Below are 26,224 nucleotides of genomic sequence, written 5' to 3' on the forward strand. Positions count from 1 at the left end.
AGATCAGGTTGGTCAAACAGCACCTGCCTTTCATAAACCCATGCTGACTGGGCCTGATTGCATGGTTTTCTTGTATGTGCCATGTGATGTCTCTCAGGGTGATCTGCTCCATGACCTTCCCTGGTACCAAGGTTAGACTGACAGATCGGTAGTTCCCTGGATCTTCCTTCTGGTCCTTCTTGTAGATGGGTGTCACATTTGCCAACTTGTATCTTTTATATCAGATGAGTTTTCTTGAGAAATCCAACATATTCAGTCCCCTGTGCAACTCTGTGAGCTGAAAATACCCATAACTGGGGAAAGAAAGGTTATTATTTTTGACAGAAAAAACTTGTTTGATTTGTTCTCTCATTCCAGGTTGATCTAATTTTGCCTAAAACTAAATCATCTCTTTGGGCCAAATCAAAAGTGTCAATTCCCTTTTAATATCTTCCATTCATCAGGCAAAATTCTGAATTCAAGTGAGTAGAGTCATTTCAGCCGAGAATTCAGTCTATCGCTTGGCTTGACTGAGCATGTATAACTGAGGTCCAGCATGCTCTTGTAGTGTTTATAGGTTTAGGACTACGGAGGAGGAAGGATACAATATATATGAAATAATATTGGGGTGTCAGGAAGTGACTTTGACTCTTCATGTGTTCTGGGCTGTTTTCAAACATTTGAAAATCCTGGGGAGTTTTAAGATGTTATAATTTTCCAGAATTATTGCCAGTAATAAAATGTCATCATTCCTGTAATATTCTCAGCAATACTCTCCTTAACCATGCAGAGCGCTAAGTATTATCAAATTGCTTTGCGCACTTCTTTGACGGATGAAATACCGCTTCATTTTAGCTATGAGGCAAACTACATTAAAGTCTCACATTGTTTCATGAAACTTTGGAAATATTTAGAAATAATGTGCAATTCAAACACGAGTAATAGAGTAATCTGATATCAGTGGAGTCATAAATTGTCAGGATTTGGACATTTTTATTATGTAATAATACTGTGAAGTTTTAAAAATTATTATCAGTAAGACTGATAGCTTATAATTACTGATTTTTGCTTTTGTCTCCTCATTCACTTATGTGTATCCTGATACCAGGCAGGTTAAATTAAGGAAGTATTTGCTAAGGCAAGTTCTAGACAACAATTGATAACAAAGTGAAAACAATTTTAAATCTCAACCAAAATCTAACTAATCCTATATATTCAGATTACATTCAGTAACAACTGGCTAGTTATTAGTTATCATTAGGTGACCATGGCCTGCTTTTCTTTTTGTCCTGATTGTTGCAATATAAGAGTTAAATACGTAGTTTTGGCTTTTCCTTACAATTGCTAAGAAAATTGTTTGTTAACGTTGTTTAGGTACTCTTTATGTCTGCCAGTAACCCTCAATTGCTAGAAGAATATCTTATGTAGTCCAACTTCACATCACAAAACTTTAGCAAGATAATTCAGGTCATGGCCACTTTGAAATCTCTGTTGTTCAAGGAGGAAGACAATGACACAAATCACAACAGTTTAGGAACAGAGTTCCAGATTTTGAATAATGCAGCTATTTGTTGCTTTGAAATGATGAACGTTTTTTGATTTTGTTTTCTGTTTTTAAATAGGTTGTATGAATAATAGAAATGAAATGTTTTTGAGAATGATATGCTAAGCACTAAACAAAAAGCTAGAAAACCCAGTGTTTCTCAGTGAGAAAGTATATTTTCAGAAAAAATATGCTGGCATTATTCTTTACTTGAAATTATCTAAGTATTGTCCCAGTCCTCTGTATCACATGACTCCTTTCTGCTGACATGTGCAATAATGTACTGGGGCTGTGTATGACATAAACCCAACATTTATGTCAGAAAACCTTTGGAAAATCTTACAAAAAAGCAAACATGCACCAAATGTGATGGTTTAGGAAATAAAATAAGCTAAAGACACTGTAATAGTGTGTGACAGCAAAGGTTTACATCAGCTCAACTCAACAATGCAATGACTTGCTCATTACACCCTTAGAAATAAAAAGTTCTGATCTCCCCTTCTTTATTTGGACAAGACTCGTAGGCCTGAAACCTCACTGTAATTGATGGAAGGACCTACTGCAGTATTAAATGCATTTTAATTGCAAACATATTTTCTCTTATTATTCTTTAATTCATGTACGTGTCTAAAATTTCCAGATTTTTCACTTGGTAGTCATTTAAAAAAATATATCTATTCGTCCATTCAAGTGTGTCTGGTTTAATTTTAGCAGAGCTGCACTTACTGATAAGAACCTGCAGGGTTTGCTCCCCTTCTAGTTTGCAGTCCTCAGAATTGTGACTCTTTCTGGTTTTCTATATATATTCTGCCAGTATGTCCTGTTCTGTGCAGAATCTCTGGAACTTGTGTACATCAAGAAGCTAGTTTGCTTTTTTGCTTGGCCAGTGACCGCCACTTTAAAGTCATACAGGATCTCCTCCTCCTTCCTTTTCCAGAACATGAAGTCTGGGAGGGATTTAGTTGGACTTAACCTGATATTGACAACCTGTTCAACAAATTGAGTGCAATACTTTTGTGAGTACCCTGATGAATTATTTCTGAATCTGTTAGGATGGTTGTTGCAAAGCATTCTATTTAAATTAGGGGGAACATGCAGAAGGAATTGTATCTGATAAGTTTCATTGGAGCCAATTTAAATGGACCTTTAAAAATTTAAATGTTCCCTGGCATTTACCATTAGAAGTGAAGACTTCTGGAACAGGTCAGCTCCCTTTTAGGTCAACTTAACATGTTTAAAAATATAACTTTTTGGGTGGCACTTAAAGACACAAAATCTCTTAAACATCATAATCAAAATACGTTTCTCGTGATGTGTCATTTTTTGTTGATAGCCTAGCCAGGGTGCTACTTTGACATTTGAGATGGTCTGTACCCACTCTTTCCGATGCAGAGCACAGTTTTTAATTGCAGACCACTGTGAGTCAGGCCCTAAATTCAATTATCTCACATCCCAAACTAGTGACCTAATCTTCAGTATATAGTGTGTGAGCATGCTTTCTCTCTCAGCTTTCCCAAAAATACTTTGTGGAAACAGATATGCCCTGAAAAATGTTTTGGCTTGGATGAAACAGCATATTTCAATGAAATTTCATTTAGTTGAGAATGTTCCGACCCGTTCTAATTACAAGCCTCTGTTTTAAGCTGGTTACAGGTTTGCCAAACATCGACGGGTTGGGCCGAAGTTTTCCATTATTGTTTTCTGCCTTAGGCTGAACTTTTTGAGGGCAAATGTTTAACCATTTTGTAGGCCAGAGAAGCAGGGGTTCTTTCACCAGTGTGAAAATAGCACTGGTACCTCTAGCATTTGGAGGAGGACCTTCAGTTTTGTCAGGGAGATCTTATGCACTGAAGATGTCTTCCACAGTTCTCATGGAAACTCTTTCAACTTTAGCCTTTGAAGGTGCCTATTTGGCAGGGAAGCAGCAGAACTTGTAGAAAGATTTGCTGATAACTTCTTTTCTGTTTCTTTGCCACTGATCAAACTCTGCCTCAATAGATCTGCCCCACATGCCAACTCCACTAAATGCCCCCAGCTCTGAGGCTGAACGCGGAGGATGATGCATTGCCCTACTGTCTTGGGAGCAGGTCAGGGCTGATGTACAGGGCAGTGAGGACTGCCACCTCTCCCCTTCACTGAGTGGTATGGAAAGAAATTTCGTTTTGAAATTCTGAAACTGGAAATTCGATTGAAATCGAGCTATCATGGCTCACGGACTAGGGATTCTCCAGAGGCTTATTGAGGCCTCAGTATAACGCTGTCTCAGAGAATAGCCTTTCTCTTTCCCTTCTCTGGTTTCTGCTGTGAGCAAAACTTCGTTCCACGTGTGTGCACTGATTACGTGAGTCATCCAAGCCTGTACTGTAGGTACTGATAATGTGAGATTATACTATGCTTTGTCCATCCTGTCTCTCGAGATTATGAAAAAGATTTAATGAGGAAGTTTTTGATATTCAAGATTTCTCCTGAGTTGAAAAAAAAAAAAAAAAGAAAAAAAACAGCTGCTGATGTGTCTTTAATATTTTGTACATAACGAGTGACTTTTGTGTGTGAGCACAGAATCAGAAAGCTACATTCAGCTAAGTATTAGCTTCTGACATGAATTGTGTAATTCATTCACGGAAAGTGAAAGAATATTAAGGTTTCCCTGGGGCACTGCTTTACCAAAATAAAGGCTATTCTGGTTTAGCAAGTTATGTTTTAGTGTGCCATCCTCCAGTCTACACTTTCATGAATCCACTATTGAAGGCAGTGTTTCACCTGCAGCTCTGAAAGCCTTACAAATGAGGTCCCAGCTCCCCATTTCCCAGAACCATAATAAAATCCTTCAGAGGTAATGACTCATAAAATGCCTTACACCTGTCTCAGCAATAAGCTGGTTTTTACACTTGCTGTGCCCACTCATTTCAGCTTTACAAACCAGCTTTTTTGTGCTTTGTACAGGGTGACCTTAGATAGTTATGTCATGGAACCTCATGCAGAAGCAATCCTTCCTGGCAGCATCCCATGCTACTGGTGGAGGCTGGTCAGGGCTACATCTGCACCAAGATTTTGGAGGGCTGGCCTTTCACATGAGGGAAAATGGAGGATACAGCTTCTTCCAGCAGGAAAGGTGGTGGATGGAGAAGAATTCATCAGAAGGTGATAGGAACCCATGCTAATCTGCTGCTGCCTCATGCCTGAGTGGAGGAAAGAGTGGCTTGGGTTCAGGGAGAGGATCTAACAGCATGCCTTCAGTCTCATATAGCACCTGTACAGAACAGTGAGATATTGAAACAAAACCCTTGTAACTGGCGTGGATACTAGTTTTAAAATGAGTTAACAAGCACAATTCTTTGTTAAAATAAATACAGTTAATTGGATCATATTAAATCTCCCTCAGCATAGTATCATTACAGCTCCATAAACTTCTCACCATTTCCTGAAAATTACTACATTAATATTATGAGAAGAAAAAGAGATTCACTTGTGAAAGAATTTTTGAGCTCAAACTGAAATTAGAGCTGATCTGATATTTTCCCTGAATTTTTCCTCATTGAACAGGTAATATCTGTGAAATTGTATTTTTATGTGCAAAAATTTCATTTTTATTTTTTTTTTCTGTTCCGCAGTGGGAAAATTGTGAGAAGACATTTGAATATTTTAGATTGACTCCTTGAACTGTAAGTGACTCAGTCTGACATTAGTCTGCATCTCCTCACTGTCCTATATTATATGATAAGACCTAAGAATAAAAGATTTTACTATTTTCCTCTGTAGAGCAGATTTCCTTCCTTTGAGAGGTTTCGCCTCCTAAAATTCACCTGCAAACATCAGAGAGAAGGCTCACATGAAGGGACATGACTCTGGGTAGTGGCAAATGTGAGGAGTTTGTAGTGGTGAAGCATCTTTTCCTCTGTGCAGAGTGGCTCTGTAAGCAGGATACACACAACCTGGGAACACCAAGCAATTATTTATTGGATAATGTGCAGAGCATGCAGCTGTGCTGTTCAGCTACTATGCTGAGCAGTAATATGCACAACTCCCTCCAGAGACACTGATGAGATAATGGTGGTGGGGAGACTGGATGGCTGATCGCCAGAGGCTGTGAATTGCTCTATTCTATCCTCTGCTCCTTTTTTTTTTTTTTAATTTTTTTTCTGTGAGGTTTTACACCTTTTCATGTAGTAGTTTCTCCTCTTGAATCTGTAAGCTGCTAGCTAACACGATTTCAACAGCTACCTTCTGTCTAGGTTTTCACTCAGCTTATCTTGCACAGCTTTGGTTCATGTATGTTCTCACACCTTAGCAACAATTTTCTTGGTAAAACTGTGCCAAGATCACACAGCTGTGCTGTTCCAAACAAGGCCTTGGATTACAAACTGTTAAGAGTCTGGGTATAATTCACCCACAATACAGTTCCCATGAGACATGTGATACTGTGGACAGTTTCTGAGTCAAAATAGTCACAAAAGTCTCAGACACACAAAAAAATTTAATCATTGGTTCTAGCTTTGAATGAAAAAGTTGCACTACCTCTTGCAGAAAGAATATTCAGACTTTTCTTTACCTCTGTTTAAAACAGTATGAAATATTTATGATTTGTTACTTCATAAGATTTTATAGGTCATACATGCAGAACAATAAAATGTGCATATTTATTACTCTCACAACTGAAGCATATTTTCGTGTCATGGTTATAGATTTATCTCCTTAAAAGGTGGCCCTATATCACTAAACATGAATCGATTGAATAGCAGTCCATCCCAACAAGTAGGACATAGGGCAAAAATACCAGGAGGCCTGTATGGGTTAACAAGGAGCTCCTGCCAATATTCAAAGATGAAAGGACGTGTAGAGAAGGTGGAAGCAGGGACAAGTAACTTGGGAGGAATACAGAGGTACTGTCTGAGCATGCAGAGACAGGGTTTGGAAAGGCAAAGCCCACCTGGGATTGAATGTGATGAGGAATGTCAAGGGCAATAAGAAGGGATACTGAAAGTATACAGGTGACAAAAGGAAGACTGGTGAAAAAGTGAGCCTGCTACTGAATGAGGTAGGGGATCTGTTGCAACAGGACATGGAAAAGGCTGAGGTACTGAATGCCTTCTTCACATCAGTCTTTACTAGTAAGACTTCCTTTCATGAATCCCAGGCCCTAAAGACCAGGGAAATACTGTGGAGGAAAGAAAAATCACCCTTGTTGTAAGATGATCGGGTCAGAGAATACTGGACATGCACAAATCCATAGTACAGAATGTACCCACAAGTACTGAGGGACCTGGTCGATGTCATCTCAAGACTTCTTGTGGTAGTCTTTGAATCGTCATGCCAATTGGGAGAGATGTCTGAGGACTGGAGGAAAGCAAATGTCACTCCTGCCTTCATGAAGGGCAAGAAGGAGGACCCATAGAAGAACAGGCTGGTCAGCCTTGCCTCAGTTCCTGGGAAGGCAATGGAGCAATTTATTCTGGAAATCATTTCCAGGCACATGAAGGACAAGAAAGTCATCAGGAGTAGTCAGCATGGATTCACGAGGGGGATGTCATGCTTGACAAACCTAATAACCTTCTATGGTGAAATGCCTGGCTTGGTGTTTTCTCCTTGCTTTTGCCCTTTGCTTCCATTTGCTTTCCATGTATAAACATTTTTCATGCTCACTATAACCCCTGAATCACTTGTTTTCCTGTTCTCTCTCCCAATTACCTATGTTCCTCCAAATTAAGTGAATCCTTTGGACCATATTTTTCATTTGTTTTCCGCAGTGTTGGAATATTCATCTGAAATATTCCTTGGCACTTTTTTAACAAATGGAGACTTCTTATTCATTCAGTTCTGTTCCTACTAATCATTCCTTTTAACAGTCTTTCTACAATCATTCCAGCAAAAAATAAAAGCCACTTTGTACTCATAGAATCATAGAATCATAGAATGTCCTGAGTCAGAAGAGACCCACAAGGATCATCGAGTCCAACTCCTGTCCCTGCATGTGACAACTCCACAGTTCACACCATGTGTCTGAGGACCTTGTCCAGTCTCTTCTTGAACACTGTCAGGCTTGGGGCCGTGACACCTCCCTGGGGAGCCTGCTCCAGTGCTCCACCACCCTCTGGGGGAAGAACCTTTTCCTCATGTCCAACCTAAACCTCCCCTGGCACATCTTCCTGCCATTCCCTCGGGTTCTGTCACTGGTCACCAGACAGAAGAGCTCAGCGCCTGCCCCTCCTGCTCCCCTTGTGAGGAAGCTGGAGCCCCATGAGGTCTCCCCTCTGTCTCCTCCAGGCTGAACAAACCAAGTGAATTTAGCCACTCCACATGTGGCTTCCCCTCCAAATCCTTCACCAACTTCATGGCCCTTGTACTACCCCACAAGTTGCCCACCAGAAAAGACTTGTAATGCTCTTACTGCTGGGTGTCTGATCTGCTTTGCTTTCTCATGTTTTCACCTGTTCTATGACCCTTGCGAAGTCTCTCATCCCACATCAACACTGGAAAACAGTGCCAAATGACTTGCCAGCTCTTATGTGCATACAACATAATGCTCTCACTCAGTAAAACAGCATAGATCTAAACTCTTTGTGGAAATGGTCCATGGTGTGGATTTGCGTGTCCTTTTATAAGTAGACACGTCCGTTATGTCGCAGCTGAGGTAGCTAATGCACAGTGATACGTTATTCTAAGAAAATGTGACTGAACATAATAGAAACAAGCAAAGTTGGAGATAGCCTTTACATACAGTACAGCACAAGAAAAAGGAGCAGCTAGAAAGGGCTGCATTGTCTTCTTACTCTGCAAGGAAAGTGTTTTAATTCTAAATCTTTCAAGGAGTTGCAGGTTTGTACACTCACAGTAAATCATAGTTCATATCATGAGGCCAGCAAAGATGCTAGTGAAGTAGAATATGCTACTTGTCATGAAAAAGAGCATCATAAATTAGCACTTTTTTTTCTCATAAATCTGGAATCTGATGACATTTGATTTACCTCCTCCATGTACAGCTCTTACAGAGTTGTCTCTGACTGCAAAATCAAGGCTATGATTTAAATATATGTCAACTTCTCTGTTGCTTTGTTAACATCCACAATCTCCTAAATTCTGTAGGTTTTATCAAAACATTAGTTGTTTGGTTTAGAAAGTTTTGCCTTTAAAGCTACAATGATGCTGGTACTTTATTATGTATTCTGTTAGTGCATAGTATTTATAGTTTCTTTCCAGCACATCACTTGATGAGGAAATTGTTTCCTGCATTTTCCATGGAAACCCTTTTTAAAGTGAGCATTACAATCTCTTTCTCTTTGCTTCACTTATGCAATCCTGATGTTGTTTCCCATTACATGGAGACAACTAGCTATACTAATCTTGGCATATTGAAGCGCAAATGGTCCAAAGCACTATTTCTTGAACTGGAATGTCTACAGCTTCTATGTGCAATTTATGTTTTCATTCCTACTCAAAACCAGTTCTTGTATTTGTTTACACATGCAAACTTTTACTATACAGATTTTCATCCCAGGCAAATGTCTCTGGGGAGTTGTGAGTACTTTTCATGGATATGTGAGCTATTCAGTCTGATAACATGATGTACAGAAGTGTCAGAGACACAGAAGACCGCGGTTTTTAATATCTGTATTTTGCAAAGTCTGCAGAACAGTGATATGGATGTCACAGATGAAGAGGAGAGTATGACCTTAGTGACTGATTTGTTCCAAGTAAGTATGTTTGTTTTGGTTTGGTTTTTAACTTTCATTTAGGCTTTTCATTCTTTGTATATTATGGACATCTCACAAAGGAACTTCACTAAGTAGGTTAAATCAACAGGAATTTGCTTAAATGTAAATAGCAGCATGGATTTCTAAAATATTTAGTCTAAACTGATGACATGAATGACAACTCTATAGCATTTCTCTCTGACCCAGAAAATTTTTGGTAGTTACATAAATGTTTGAGTAAAACATTTTCTTCCACATTGAAAATAAGGAAGGAACTATTTTGGCTTGATCTGTTACCTCTTATACATGAAAAATGTTCATATCTCCTTCACCTTGTAAGTTGTTTATTTGGTTCTCTTATTTAAAAAAAAATATTCCTTGAAAAACCCTGTTTCATCTTTTATAGTCAGACAGGTCTCTACTTTTTTGAAATGTATATGAGATAATAACTGTTCACTGTGTTAGAAGAAGCCTTTCTAGTGTTATGGAATAACACTAGAAATGTTTACATTTTGTTTCACTTTTGTAAGTAATAGAGATTTATATTTATTTGTACAGATAATTTGCATTTCTTGGTACACTGTAATAGAATATTTCAAATATACTGGAATATTCCTGACATCTTCATTAATTATATCTAACCAAAGCAATTAGCATTTTCTTGTCCAAGAAAAGCTGAAATTCATCAAGCAATGACTAACATTTATTTATTCTGTAAGTTAAATAACAAATGAAGAAAGATAAAACTCATTAAATGTTTGTACAGACTTGAAGACTGAGTGCAATCTCAATAAATATATTTTAAAGCTCTCAAAAGATATCTGTGGTAAAGGACAAGATTAATTCTGATACCCACAGGGCCATGTGGCTTGCCCCACTGTTGGTGTCTTTGGTAGCATCTCCTAGTGCACTGGAGTAGTTCCCACATAGAATCATAGAATAGTTTGGGTTGGAAGGGACCTTCAAAGGTCATCTAGTTGAACTCCCCTGCAATGAGCAGGGACATCTTCAGCTAGATCTTGCTTTGAGATGCAAGCTACAGGTGCACTTGGGTGCTGGGGTGTAGTAACTGGTTGCAAGTTCACCAGTGTTCACCAGCACCTGACATCCTTGATGTAGGACCTGTGTACTGAAGTGCAGTTTTGAGTGTTTGAACCTGGGGGAAAGGCTGAGCAGCACTTGTGTCTTTCGGCAACCATAGCCGGGTTTGTTAAGGCTTTGGGTTCTCCCTTAGCACCCCTGAGATGTGCCATCGTGTCATTCTTCTGATGGTGCAAACAACTTCAACTGTGGTGTTTTCAAGACTACAGTGGAAAGCAAAGTCCTCTCATTGTTTCTGTTCTGTAAATGAAGGTGAGCTGCCCTTTCTGTCATGACACAGGTCGTGACAGATGTTGTACAGTCACTTTTCTATGTGAAAATTAGGCACTCCCTAGCAATTCCCAGGAATTGCCTAAATCATACCCGGTTTGTAGAATGGCTGTGAGCTACTAGTGTGATATATCCCTTAAAAAAGTGTCCAGGCATGTAACTGCTTTATCAGATACAAGGAAATATTCTGTCAACCGTGAGGAATTATTGGTGTTGTTGGACAAAACATTGGTGACAGATTCTAGTCACAGATGTTGAAAGGAAATGACTTTGCACTGCACCGGGTACAGAGAAGTGCGAAAGGGAGAGTGGAGGGAGGATCTGGGAAATAACAACCCTTCATAGTGGAATAAAATACACATACCTTGATGGAACTTTTTAGCTTAAGCACCATGAGGGACTGGGTCAATGTGAGCAAAAAGGGGAACCTAACTTGGTTTTGAACTTAATTCTGTCAATTTATTCAAGTGATTTTGCATCTTGGTGCTTGGATATGTCTTGAAGTGGAAACAAATTTACTCCCCTACTTGGAGTGTGGAGATAAGTGATGTTTATCTTTAGTGACGGTTCACCTTACCTACTTGGCAACAAGTAGATGTATGGTTTTGTGGATCATTTTCTTTTTGCTATAGGAACAGATAGATATTTGATACCTGTCAGTGACCAAGTGTAGACATGCATGTGCATTCATGTTCTCTTCTAACAAGAATGAAACCAGGTTATGCCATCCCTGTGTTGCCATCACCAAGAAAAAAAGAGAAAAAAAGAAAGATTAAAAAAATCTTGAGTGTTTTAATAATTATTTTTATAGTAGTGTTTTCTTCTTCTTTCTCTGGTAATCAGTAACAAGAATTTCAGAGGAAGAATATGACAGGGAGAGTGGAATTAGTTATGTTCTGAGGGGACATGAAGGGAAAAAGAAAGCTTATCCAGGACTACTCTCCTATTTGTAAGGTAGGAAAAACTAAGATACTGAACTGAATTTTATGTAAAATAAGTGTGATTGAATTACACAGAAGGAAAGAGAAGGAGAAGGTGTTAATTAATCATTTGGGAAGCTTTAGTAGCTCCTTCAGCCTCATACAGTTTTTCTTTCTTTAAATTTTATTTTATAATGGGAGTGATTTGGTGGATAATAAAAACATAAATAAAATCTTTTGGAGGGATATTTTTATATATCCATAAAATTTTATATATCTGTATGTCTCCAGCTTTTTCTTATAACTTTGTTTGTGTAATACTAAGTAAGCTAATCTAGTCTGTTTGCATTTCATTTTCTTCTTAAGAACCTAAGAAAACATCATATTTTGTTATTAGGATTTAATATAGACATCCTGTTTTTACTTCCTTTTAGAAAAAATCTCATTGAGGTGTCTATGTTAGTTATTGTAATCCTCTTTTATTTTATGAGACTTGTTCTTATGAAGCACTTTAATAGACCTCAACAGGTATGGTGTAAGAAAAGTTGTGTTCACTACAGCCATCCCTCTTCCTACAAGAAAGACCCTTGTGACATAAATCAGTATGTCCACACTTTGAGTGAAAGTGGTTTCTATTAGGAATACTGTTTTTTTCTGAATAGTTTTCAAATGGCTCTACTGGCCTTTCCAAGCCGCCTACCGCGTTAGTGTTTAAATATTGCATAAAGCTTCATATCAGCTCTAAGCGCCTACTTTAGATAGCTGTTGAGTTTTTCTGAACTGTCCTCTGAAGCAGCCTAATTCTCTCCATCCGTTGCAGAGGACCAAGCACTGGGCTTGGCAATCCTGGAAGCCTACGGTCTCACTGAAATTCTCTGTGTGTGCCTATCTCCTGCAGAACTGCACGCAGGGTGGACTGTTGGAAACAGCTTGTCCCAGGCCACGTTGAATCAGTTTCTGTGTTTATGAAACCTTGGATAAATTGAGGCACAAGTGTATTTATTTAAGCACAGGGTCATAGAGATTCCTGTTATGATTTCTCTTTTACACCAGTTTGTATCAGCCTGTACCATGGGGTAGTGTGGTGACATGTACCGGGGCTGTTGATGCAAGTTACTGCCCTTTCTGCTAAGGACAGCACTGTGGATAAATGTGTCTTTGGATCAGATCCTGGCACTCCACATCTGACACTTTAATCTGTCTCAACTGTAACTAAACCACTCTCTGAAGGTATTAATCTTTTTTCACTGATTACAGAGTGAGGCTAGGAGACTAGCTTTTGGGAAAGCTAAAATTAGGTGAGCTCCAGCCTTTCTGCATAATTAGGTTGATTGGTCACAGTAAGAGTCTACATGGGATAAGCTGCCTTTTTGTATGAAAGGTACAAGAACCAGCTGCTTTGCTGAGAAATACAACTGCATTTCTGTCAATGGCCCAGTTTGGCCAGCGACTGTAGGACTCCTTCGATCAGTATCATGTCACTTGTCCATAACGTGTCTCATGAATTAAAACAGGGATGTGAAGCACTAGAGCGCCAAGTCCCACATGGCATTGTAGCCATTCAAGAAGATGTAGCTCCACATTGAACTTGTGGCAATAAAATTACACTCTTCTTTTTTTTTTTCTTTTTTTAATGGTTGAAATATTTGAGAACATTTCTACTTACATTAAACACAGAGGCAAGTGGAAGGAAGAGAGGGATGGAGAAAAAGTTCGTGTCGTTCCAGTGCAGTAACAATTGTCAAAATGATGTAATTCTCTGCAGTGTGAAAATTCCCTTCTTTCTTACAAGCCAGCTCCTCTGAAAATCTGGTGTTAACTTTAGGTACACACTGACTTATTTCAAAGTCTTTGTTTGCCTAAGTGGAATCACAATATTGCATAACTTCCATTTTTGTGATTTAGTAAAGATAACCTTTTTATTTCTATTATTAAAAGCTGAGTTATTAACACGAACAATAAATCCTTTCAAGAGTTATTATAGGAACAGCAGATTAATCTGTCAGGTTCCTACAAATCTAACTAGTCCCAAAGGAAAGCAGTGAAACAGAATGGACTGGCAATGGTGATGCAGCATAATTCTGCATGAATCCATAGGTGACAGTTAGTTTACACTGGACAAAGATCTGGTCCCTTCTGCTTTTGCTGCTTTTCTTCTTTTTCCATGCTTATTTTCCTTTGCCTTTTGATAATTCATCATCAGCTGGTTAAACCTAAACAAATTCTCTGATGCCAGGCCATTAACTGTCCTCAGTGTAAACAAAAAGTATATGCCCTCCTTGATTCACTTTTAAACTTCCCAAGAGGCCAAGCGATTCTCAGGCAGGTCACAGGAAACCCTGATTTAAATCAAAATGTAAGCATTTGAGCAAGGATTAATTTTGGCCTTTAGAATATTTTATAACCTTCTTTTGCCTTTGTAGTATTTGAAAATAAGGTTGTGTAATTACCCATCTTGCCAATAGTATTGATCTAGTGTGGGCAGAGTGATAACAACACAGGCTGAAATCTTAAGCAACTGGTCAGATTGCTGTATTCACCCAAGCCTCTTTGCAAGGCAGCTCTTTGCCCCCTGCAATTATCTCATAGAGCAATATTGTAACGATACCACAAGTTACTGTGTAATAGCAATCTTGGCTTCCAATACATCTACCATGTAGTTACCACACACTTAGCACAAAATAGCGCATTTTATTTTGTGGTAATCCAGTAAGCGAATCACATTGCCAGGCTGAGCAGAAAATCAGGGCTGCGTATCGGAGGCAGAAAATGTCTGGTGCTTTTTTTGGGAAAAAAAACCCAACCTGATAAGAGTGTGATATTCCTCCAGAACTGTTTCTTGCTGCTTCTGCAGCTTAAAATGGCTATCTCTGCTTCACTTTAACTTGCTAGTTACCACAGATACAGACAAACCCCTCTCATATCGAATTTACAGTACATAACATATTGGCTCCCCACAAGCTTCTAAGGAAGACTGCATAAAGCTAGTAAAGCTTGTAAGCAAAAAGAACATTAATTCAACAGCCAGCTTTCTATGCCTGCAAAGAATGTTTTTTGTATGTTCCAATCACCCTGATTTAGTGGACAGAGGGACTTTTTATATTCCATTAAATTTCATTGTCAGCTTCTTTTCCTGGGCCCAGTTGTGGTCTTCATACATTTCGGAGCTAAGCAAGTGAGGTCTTGTAGAGGAAGTGAAGACTGTAAGTCATATGCATATATATTTTAATTTAGAAACAAATATTTTTGAAGGTGTGCTTTAAGTGTAGTGTGTGGAGTTCTTCAAAAGAATAGATCTTGGTGATCTGAGGACTTTCTGGAGGTGAGGACCCAGATGAGGGGCATCATCTGTACTTCTCACCAGGTGCTTACCATGCTGCAGTCCCTTTTACACAGCCTAGTGCATTCAGTGATCCAGTTTGCTCTAAGTGTAATACATGCTTGAGTTGTAATATTTCTCTCTAAAAATAATATGAAACATCTGTTCTAATGAAAAATTACATACTTTCTTTCAACTAGAAAATTCAAATATTTTTACTTTTATGACACAGCAGTAAAGATGTTCTCTAAAATATTGAGGATCAAGATCCAAACTTTCCTGGGCCAAATTCTGAGTTTATTTAGTAGAGCGTACTCGGCCTGGGCTGAAGTTTAGCTCAGCTCTCAGGAAGCTCGAGTAGTTTCATGGGCATGTCTGGGCTTAGATGTGGACTGTTTCCATGCAGTTCATTCAGCTACAGGGGGGAACCTTTCTGCTACCTGAGGTTACAGTGATTTCCTTGATATCTATAAACATCACATCAGCAACAAGATGTGAGGATTATCAACTACTACCTCATCTTCTAACTATAATGACAAAACTACTTTAGTTAACATCATTGTTTCTCATTTTTTACAGATATATTGCACCCAATTCCTGCTATAGACAGTGAAGCCAAGGGAATTTTATGTCTATATTCGAGAGCAGATTTAGATCCATTGTGTTAAAGTAAACTGATAGCTTCAATTATTAAATACAAGTACTTGGCCAGGCTTTAGTGAAGGCAGCCATTAAAGTTTCTGAGATCCTTTTTATTTTGGTTACCAAAGCCCGTTTCCAAGACCCAGTGTCTGAATCCTGTTAAAGCAGGACTTTCCATAATTTTCCATTAAAGAAAGAAAAGTCTGGATTGGGCAGTATTACCACCACAGTCAGACTTCTGCCAAAGCCTCTACTTGGACTGCACAGCTGCCTTTAAGACATTTGAAAAGCAAGTCCTTCCCTGGTATATCTGGAATCACTCCCTTTTCAAGTGAGGCTCATATTTCTTTTGGAAATGTAGCAAGAGAACTGTTAAATATGGAACACTAGTATGTAGGACCAGCTTTAAAAAAATTTCTCGCATGCCTTAAATGGGGCTTAGTGTGACTCTGAAGTACAACATCAAAATTGCCCACCCACTCTTCCAGCTGCCCATCTCAAATCGTGACGCTGCTTCGTTAAGCTGATGGTTCGTGCACTGGATGTCTGAATAGGCCGGCAGAGGATGGTGAGGAGGAGCCTGGCTGGGTGGGCATCCTCTGAACATCCCTTGCTTGAAGTGGCAGTGTCCAGCACAAAATACAGTCACTGCTGACAATTTTTTACAACATGGTAACTGGAGGAACACGTGCTCATCACCTGCTCCTGCCCTGCACCCAGAGCATGGAGCAAGGTATGAAAACAGGTAGATCTGATCTGGTCTCCAGCCAGAGGGTGTTCATCACCACTTCTCCCACCCTGAGATCACTGTTTTGGCCTCTGCCCTCCTGGCCAGGCTGCTATATGGCACTTCCCTTCCCACAGGTTTGGGCCATGGAGTGAAAAAAGGGAGTGGGTGTGAGCAGTGACAGCTGTGACAAGAGCTGTGTCCGTCCTCTATTCCAGCACCAGTCTCCATCCTTTAGGAGACCTGCGCTGAGGGATTAGTCATCTCCAACTGCAGTTAGCACCAGAAATATGAAAACTAAACCAGACACCCACAATGTTAAGAGGTAGCAAATGCGGTTAAAACCAACTTTGAAAACCTCACTGTGAAATTTAACTTGGATGATTCCCTGGTAATCTAAGAGAAAATTGTGGGATGAAACAAACTGATAATGTTGGATAAGGGCAGCAACAAGACCCACTAAGCTCTACTCAAGTTTTTCTTTTTTGTTTCACAAAGAGGCTCTAGACAAATACATGACCAGAGGAGCTCCACAGATCTAAATTCTCACGTCTGAAGTATAGTTTTATGTGTTTAGTGTGAATTTCAGCTACATGACATCTTCTTCAAGGCAAATCCCAGATACTTTTACACTTGGTCATATCTCCTTTGCCATTCTGAGAGAAATGCATTTTTCCACCTTCTGGCATGTTCGTTGGTGTTCTTTCCTATGGCCAGCGTCTCTCTGACAGCGGCAGCTGTATGTGTCTTCCAAGATGTTAGCTGCCTAAGGGTCTGTAAATGCAGTTGACAGAAATTCACCCGAACTTTCAATGTCTTGGTGACTGAGGGTGACCAAAACGAAAGCAAAGAAGTACTTGTGCTTGCTGTTTCTGCTTACTCACTTACTGATCACAGTATGAGCAAAACCAGGAGTGTGTTAGCTGCAGTGCTTGTCCAGGAAAAAAATAATGCAATCCCAAATTTCCAACAGAATTGAAAAGAAAGTTCAGTTTCATCATGAAAAACCCTGATTGCAAACTGAATGATTTTTTTTTTTCAGAGGCACTTGGTTTGCCAAGCTAAATACAAAGCATATTTTAAAGCTGATGGATGTGTTTCAGCTGGCATTTTGTTGATAACTCATATATCCAAGCTTGGTTGCTCTGTAAAAGTTTAAAATATGTATTCTTGGTGCTGATGTGCTCTGAAAAAGATAGGTTATATATCTTAAGCACATCAGACAATAAAAATGAGAAAATTTTCAAAATTATACACTTCGATGTATAAAATATAAGTGCAAATAAATCATATTGTCCTTCCTCATCAACTCTACCAAAAATTTATTATTGCTGTTGCTAGCAGTAACTATTAAGTGATTTAGTCCAACAGCTTCCATTTGAAGCAACTACTTTAGGCAGTTCCTGGGCTGAGTTTTTTCAGGCCTTTTCCCTGGACTATGATTTGTTCTTTTTTTCATTTCTGATACAGCAGAAATGGAGCGAGGGTGCTGATGGTGCCTGTCAGGCAGTACACAGACAGATCCAACGTCCTCAGCCTTCCCTCACATGAGCCCTTGGCTGTCGGGGACTGCTCTGTGCTGGTTTGACTGAAAACAAGCTAATTTTCTTCATGGAGTTAGAAACCTTTCTTTTTCATAGCTAGCACAGTCACTATTTGGACTTGGTTTGAGAACAAGAGATAACATCCTAGCACAGAGTTGATGTTTTTCATGGCTCTGGTATGAGAGCCAAGGATGGTTCTGAGCTCTCTGCCTGCAGGTGTGAGGCATCGAGGAAGGGAGGCACTGATGGGGCAGAGCTTGACTGACATCCAAACTGATCAGTAAGAATATTCCATGCCACTAGTGTCATGCTTCATATTTAAGGAGAGTCGGGATCTTCGGGTTACTTCTTTGCTTCGATCAGAGCCGGGATGAAGAACTGTTCGGGGGAGTCCTATTGGAGATTTTCTTTAGTTCCACCTTTTGCCATCCTGACATTCTGCAGAGGCCTCTGGGCCTTCCTGCCTTTTTTCTCTCTTTTCTCCCTGAGATCAGCTGTTCGGGACCAGGATGCTACTGCCTGGGACTGGCTGCTCAGTGCAGATGGAGATAATGAGGAATTGCATTGACTATCGCTTATTTTATATTCTATTTCCATTCTATATTATTATTACTAGTAGTATATTAGTATTTTGCTATTTTATTAAACTGTGTTTATCTCAATTCATGAGTTTCTCCCTTCGCTTTTGATTCGTTCCCCTACTTGGGGGTGGGGGAGAATGGGGGAGGACAGTGAGTGAGCAGCTACTGTGGTTATGTTGCTAGCTCCAGTTAAACCACAACAGGCTCCATGGAAGGCTAATGGTGTAATGTCTGTGCCACCCACTCTCTCTTTGCACCTGAGTTTTCTGCCAGTGAAATCCAGCTGGCAGCATTACTTCTGTCCTTAATTTCTTCATAAATTCTGTGAGCTGTTAATGAGCAGTTACCTCTTTTCCGTATATGTTGGTGCCCTGCACCAGGGCCCCTCTGAACCTCCTCATGCTGTGGCAGTCCTCTGTTCGTGATGGGTCAAAGGGGAAAATGGCTTTAATAAGCGAAGTTTGAGGTTGTTTTGTATCAGTGAAGTGGTGTGTTTTTTATACAGTTTTCTTTAGGAATTTGAAATTCTCGTCGAATTCCTACATTTTCCCCCTTGGTGGGTATCTACCATCCACATCACAGAGTTTGGGTTGTAGTGGGGAAGAAGCATATATTTGTATAGTATATAACTTATTGATTATTACTGCATTAGCTGAAATGTGCACTAACAACAGATCTACGAAGGTAGATTGATTCTTTTCTTGAATTATGCATTTGGAAGGTTCAGCTGCCCTTGTTTTTGCATTGTTTTCTTTCATAATGCTTCCCTTTTGGTACCAAGAAGATCACTGTTACAATGCCCTTAATGCAACCTAAAATTAGGTTTTCATTTTATGTTGAGGCTTCTGAATGAACTGGTTTGCCTTTCAAGAGTGTGAGATAGATAGCCAGCAAAATGTCTTGGGATTTGTGGACTCTTAGGATCTTTGAAGAATTGCTCATCCTAAAAGAGGAATTAGAAGCTTAATTTAAGGTACTTACATTTTTTCTTCTAAAACATGATCCCTTTCAGTGTGTGGAACAGATGTCCTAAAGATTATTTTTTATTAATATTATTCAGTTATAGCTAAATTTCACCACCAGGCTACAAAGAAACCTATGAGTTTCCTGTGTGAGCCGTATGTAAACTTGGCTAGTTAGGAAATATTCACACCTTCAGAGTACAGCATGTGTTGTTAAAAGATCTCTATTAAAATCTTCAGTTTATTAAACTGACAAATGGTAGGAAACTTTCAGACCTCAAAAGCTATGATATCATTTCATTTTAAAATAACTCCACCAGAATCTCACATTTCTTAGTGTGAAAGTAACTAAAACTGTACATGTGTCATTGCAAGCAGCACCTCAGGTTTGGTCATCATTAGCTGTGGTTCTTGTGTTTAAATTAGAGACTTCAAGGCCTGCAAAAGTAAAAATGGAGAACATGAAACCTTCCATTTACAATTGTCAGTGATCAACCTTTATTCGTGAGTTTAAATTGCTATATCCTTTCATGAATTTTAGATAATGAAGAGACAATTTCTGAAAAAGGTGTTGTTTCCCCCTTACCCCTGCAGTTTCTAATGGTGGTGACACTTTACACAGTGCATGTACTTATTGCGTAGATGTCTAAAACTTTGTCTAATTAATGCATACTGCTAGCCAGATGACTTAGTGCTGCTTATACCATTGCAATTTTATTGCTTAGATTCAGTAAAAGCTCCTGTACTATCCCTGCTGCTCTGGCTTATGGCTCCCATTCTGCAGTGCATTAGCCAAGGTAAGCTCAGCCTCTTTGCTCCGTCTGCTCACACAGTCAGAGTCAAGTGCCTTGATCAGTGTCATGGTCTGGTGGGGAGGAGCGAGGGGGCTCAGGATACTCTCTGCAGCATCCCAGTGATACAGCAGCCAGGTTGGAGCAGGGGATTTTGCATACGATGGTGCAAGAACTGATGTGAGCAGAGCCTTGTTTCACAGGAAGACCTTTCACCAGCTTGGGTCAGCCCTCAGGAACACCTGGAGAAGTTTTACACAGTGGCAGGAGAGATAAGGGTGTCTGACGTAGAAGTCTCCATGCTGGAGGGTTGTTCTGATGTTCCACGCCCTTGGGCTCCCCCTGAGATACAGCGAGAAATCTTGGACTCCCTGTGGCAGGGCTTTTGTGTTGTGCTGCAGAACAATTCAGACTGTTTGTAAACCCTGTCTGCTGAGGAGGACAGAGATTAAGCACCACATCTTTGAATACAATTTGGAATTGTTTGTTGGAGATAAATATGAAAAAGAAAATTTTAGGGAAATGCCAAGATGAAACATTTTAGCCAAGGAGAATGATTCATTACTTTTGAAAATGTCTCTCCATGTTTTTTAGCCAAACTACGTGGGCAGCATGACACGAACTTACGAAATAGCTTTGTCACCCAAGTCTCCCCGAATTTTTCTGCTCTTGACCTTTTTTTTGCAAAAATATATTTGCCCAACTCATATTTTCTACAGAAAAAAATAACCCTTCCTACAGATCCAAAAGGTCTGAGTTATAAAAAACACTGTGACAGGCACAGTGTAAAACTTAGACAGGAGCAGGTTGTTAAACTGGTATTTCTAGATTATGTAAGTAAGTTAGAGAGCATGGAGAGGCACCTCTTCATGGATTTGAAACATCCTTCTGATCTAATCTATGAAACATTTACTCATCATTGCCATGGAAAAACGCATAAATTTTCCAGATCAAAGAGAAATCAAGTAAAAATGTCATCCCAGTGGATTCAGGTGATAACTTGGTGTGTCCAACAGCAACATGAATACTTATGAAATGCAGAGTCAGTATCAGAGCTAGTACTTTGCCTGACAAACTTCCTAAAGAGCTAGGTGGTGCCGCTTGGAAAATATCTTCCATTGCTTAGCTTTACTTGTTTACTTTCTAAAGAGGAAGAGAAAGTGGAATAAAGGGTCTAGATTTATTTTTTTCATCAAGGAAGAATGTTGAGTGTTTCAAAGAAAATAATACAATTCAGGACTTTGCCATGAAAAAGTACTTAATTCCAGTGTTAAACATTAAGGAAGGAAACATTAGGTACTAAATAAAGGAAAGAAGATGCTTGTTTAGTGCTGCAGATGGCTTTGGCAGGATTTGTTTGCTCTGGGTTTCTCAAAAAAGCTTGCAACTTATTCCTGTTTCTTTATTTGTAGAGTTGCTTGTTTCCTCATAACTAGGTAGACGTCTAGTAGCTATTTGCAGACGGAGGTAGCCACAGCCAGTCTTTGGAAATATCTTGCTCCTTGTAACTATTTGATCCTGTAATTGTCTATAAATGCTTGGATCCAGTGCTGATGCTGGTAATATTTTATTGCTCACCAAGGAGCACTTGTGGCTGTGTTTTGATAGCCAGGTTTGTGGTTCTAGAAAAGTTCAGGGATTCCAGGAGGCCATCAGCACAATAATATTATTGTATCTTTTTAGTGGAAAAGAGGAAAATACTAGAGGCCAGTGAAACAACTGAAACATCCGCAGATAATAATTAGCAATAATGAAAGAACATAACTGGAATAAAATTTATAGTGTAAAACAGTGAGTCTCAGCTTTAACCTGCTTTCACCAGCTGAAGATAACAGCTGAAGATATACCACTTGCATGATGAAATATAGCAATAAGCATCACATTTTTTAATTCTAGAACACTCACCAGTTTATATTATCAGTGTAATATATTTTTCTCTCTTGCAAAGTGGCAGCGAGTCCACCTATTCTGCATGAGAAACATAATTGAACACAGTCATATTCTGTAATGAGAGACAGAGATGTAAACAAAATTCTATTCATTTTGTCACCATAGATTTCAAGCTGAATTCTCAGCTCGGAACTTCTGGAAAAAAAAAAATAGTCACACTTTCACTACATTTGAGAAATACTGGAACATGTTTTGAAAGTCTGGCTTATTTAACACTCAGGCATCTTCTGTACCAGGATAATGGATATTATAATAAAATTATTTATTAACTTTCTTACAGAATTATATATCTGGAGTGTCAGGACATTGATATTTAATACATATTGTCATAGAATTAAATGTTACTGAAAATGTAGGAAGCAATCTTTGGGGAAGGGATAGGAACTTGAAACTTTTGAGATTTTTTTTAGGTATATTCAGGCTGTCACAGAGTTCCAGCTTTAGACTCACACTACTTTGCTACATGTTCCCTACTTGGACACAGCCAGCATGTCTTACACTTCTCTTGTTACACTCTTTTATATTTAATGCTCTTTAAATTGGTGAAATCCACAGTAACAAATCCTTCATTCACACCTAATTTATGCATCTTCTATTCTATCCTAATTTGTATACTGCTCTCACCACTATGGTACTTGAGTGGTTCCCAAGTGATATATTTAATGACCATCATGAGTACCTATGCCCTTAAAGGAAGGATATTTGTGTAGCATTATTTAATTTTAATTATAGATGATGGGTGTCATTTATCATGAGAAAAGGCACATTTTTCTTATGTGTATGACAAAAAAAGGAAAATAACTGTGATGTGTAGTATCATGCTTGGAAAGGGGACAATAACTCTTCTGATGGAAGAAGTTTCTAATGGCTCCTTGTTCTTACCAAAATTTATTTAATAACCAGTGAGGTGGACCTTGCAAATCAATGGGGCAAAACACCATGGGCAGCTCTGCATAGTTGTTTCCCACTCTGCCCACATTTTAAGACAGATGATGGCAAAATGACTTTAATCTGGCCACTGCGTAGCTGTACCTGGTGCAGAGCTGGGCTACTGAGCCCTGGGAGAGAAGCAGGGTATATTGGTCAGGCTCAGCAACTGAATATTACAGATGTCTGACTGTTGGCTCTTAAAAGGTATCTACATTATAAGATTTTTACACTGATTTATTCAAGCTAATGATCTATGACTAAAAACCGGAAGCCATTACATGATACACTGCAGTTTGATATGTAACTGCTGCTAGTCATTGAGAAAGAAGCAATCTGTATTACTGTATTTCCCAAGCAAACTGAGGCTAAAGCCCTCAAGCTGTTATGTTATTTTTGCTATAGTATTCTTCATGAAATTCAGACTGCGAATTTCAGACTAGTGGTCATACGAAAGTAGATGCAAATTTTCAGTGAAGGCAGACATTTGGCAAAACGTATATATGTGTCTTCTCCAAAGATATTTCCAAATTCACATTCAATTTTTCAAGCACTACAGGCCCAAACACTCCATGAAATAAGAACTGGGATTTGAATGGCCACCTTAGAGGCAAATGTCCATTTTATCATTATTCTGTGACGAATGAGAATGGAAGAAAAATTTTGTTGTAAATGTTCTTTACTGAGCCAAGCTTCTGGTTTTATTACTATTATCTCCTAATCATTTTCTAAATGCTAAAGATATCTTGCATAAGCTAATCTATTTCTAAAAGAAGTGATGGTAAAATATGGATTATTTTTTTAGTTTTCTTAATCTTTTTTCAAGAGTCTAGTATATAACTGTGATCATTAAAACATTTAATTGTCAGCCTTTGTTTATAGAAGAGCATTTTAATGTAATTCCTCAATGAAATGTGAAACTACATGTCTCTTTGCAAGTTGTTAGTGCATCTATAAAATAGTTTTCTCGCTTTTCATTTCCTGTTTAAACTTTCTATATTTTTCTGTCCATATATTTGTTTTCAAAGTTCTTGCTCTAGCTCTTGTTATAGTATGCAGTAGAGAATGACAAAGTTATGTTACAAATTAAGTGGTTTATAATCTCCGAAGTCTAGAATGCCTATACCCAGACTGGCATGGGACCACCCTGGACCAGATCCCAGTTTTCCCTTACCTTGCACACTGCGGTCAAGGTGGATTGTATTAGCAGTGGCAGCTCTTCCCAGACCATGGCTACTTGTGAGAAGTGCTTCTATATACAGCTAGTGAAAGGTGGGGAGGAGATGGAAGTATCCCACAGACCAAATCCACCACAGAGGAGTGATGTGGATGACATATTTTCGTGTGTATAAGTGCCATAAAGACCGGGGAGGATAACCTCTCTAGAGAAGCTGGACAAAGGTTTTTGTTAATGTAATTCATCACGTGGCTGCATCTTGTGACAGAACACGCTGAGGGTCTCCCTGAGCTGGGAAAGGGTATGCTAGCTCCTGAACAGGGAAGTGGCATCAGTCTAGGACAGCATCTTGGCATGATGCTTCACTGTATCATGTGCAGCTCCCAGCCAGCTCACAGTCTGGTCAGAAGGCAGGGACAGTGTTGACTGCATGAGGGAGGACAGTTCTCTAGGTCTTGAAATGGAAAGTCCCAACTTATATTTTTAACAGCACTGCAAGTTTCCACACTTTTCTTGTAGCACTCTGGTAAATGTGCTTGATAAAAATACTTGAACCAGTTATGATGACTGAAAGGACTGTATCTCCTTCCACAGCAGGCTCAAAACCTGCTGGATCACCTCTGCTCTCTTCTACCCTGCAGGCATATACACTTCTTCAAGTTTCAAAGACTCTGTCCCCCAAGTTTTGTCCTTGTTCTAGTCCTTCTAATGCAGTTGTGTGATTCAAAGGCAGCAGCTAGCTGAACTTTAGGGAAAACAGAAAGAAGTGCTTTCACTTTTTTTTTTTCTTTTGATAATTTTCAGAGCTTATGCAAAAATCCCTGGTCGCCTGTGTTAAAAGTTTCCAATCTCCCGAGTGTATTCATTCTTCTTGTAACTGAAGCAGCTGCTGCAAAAAGATCTTTGTCTCACCTGTCAGTATGTCTGCCAGAACACGGGAGATGCACCATGGAGTCACTGGCACCTGAGAAAGAAACAGATTGAGCTGCTCTTGCAAAACAGCCATAGTCCTTTTGTCGACAGCACTTTATTTCTCTCTGCTCCCACCTCTCCGCCTTTGCACTCCCTCCCCTGGTGCGTACTCAAGCAGATTTTAAAGGACCAGAGGACCTTAAATCTTGCAACTCAGCTCCACCAAGGGAAACTAGAAAACTACTTTCAAAATCCCCAGCTAGGACATTTTACCCTTATTGGATGAACAGGTAGTTGAAATGAAAGTGAGAGAACAAATGCAGGTGTTTTTGAAGTATTAAGCCTGTGGGTGGACAGTGGAAGGATTGATGGATTTGTGAGAAAGGAATAGTATGAGTATTGTGGATTCCTAAGACTGGAGAAAAAGTAGATTACCAAGGAGTTGTCACACATGCTGCCAAGGCACTTCTGATTTGGTAACAATTTCCACTCTCTGCTCACGCAGATGAAGGCAATGGCAGTCAAACAGCCGTTCCAGGCCCCAGCAGGAGATCGTGCAAAAGGACTGATATGTTACCGTTCACTGAATCCGCTGTTGTTACTTCCTTTTCAACAAATATATGCAGTGATTTTGAGTTTAAGACATATTTTTCAATACAGCGTGCACTCCACAGACCTTAAAGAAATCTTAAAATGTACCTTTCAGGCATACAGAACCTGCCTTCTTCCACCAGACTCTAACGTTTTGCATTACACTACACTTAGCTATTCAGTAAGATATTTTGGCATTGTGTCTGCTGGTTCCTATTTAAAGTAAAACACATCATAGGAATTGGATGGTAGATTTTAATACATCATCAGTTTGTTACATACAGAAGGTTTAATAACATATTATAGATCTTTCTTTTCCTGATGTTTTTTCTGTGTCTTTTCTTTCTGTCCCATACACTTTAGGCCATCTAGTAAGATTTGACCTAAGACAAGGTTCACTTCTCCAGGACTTGTATATTCCACCTTAACAGTCTAAATAATAAAATAAAAAAATTCTTACTTTGGTAAGCAATATTTTATAAGCTGATGTATAAAAATACCTACCGAGATTGTAAACGCTGGGTTTTTTTATTGAGGTTGTAATGTGAATCTTTTATTAGAAAAGAGTTAAGGTAGATCATAGATTAATACACATGGTAT

The sequence above is a fragment of the Caloenas nicobarica genome, chromosome 1 (genome assembly GCF_036013445.1).
Source record: "Caloenas nicobarica isolate bCalNic1 chromosome 1, bCalNic1.hap1, whole genome shotgun sequence".
In the NCBI taxonomy this organism is placed as follows: domain Eukaryota; kingdom Metazoa; phylum Chordata; class Aves; order Columbiformes; family Columbidae; genus Caloenas; species Caloenas nicobarica.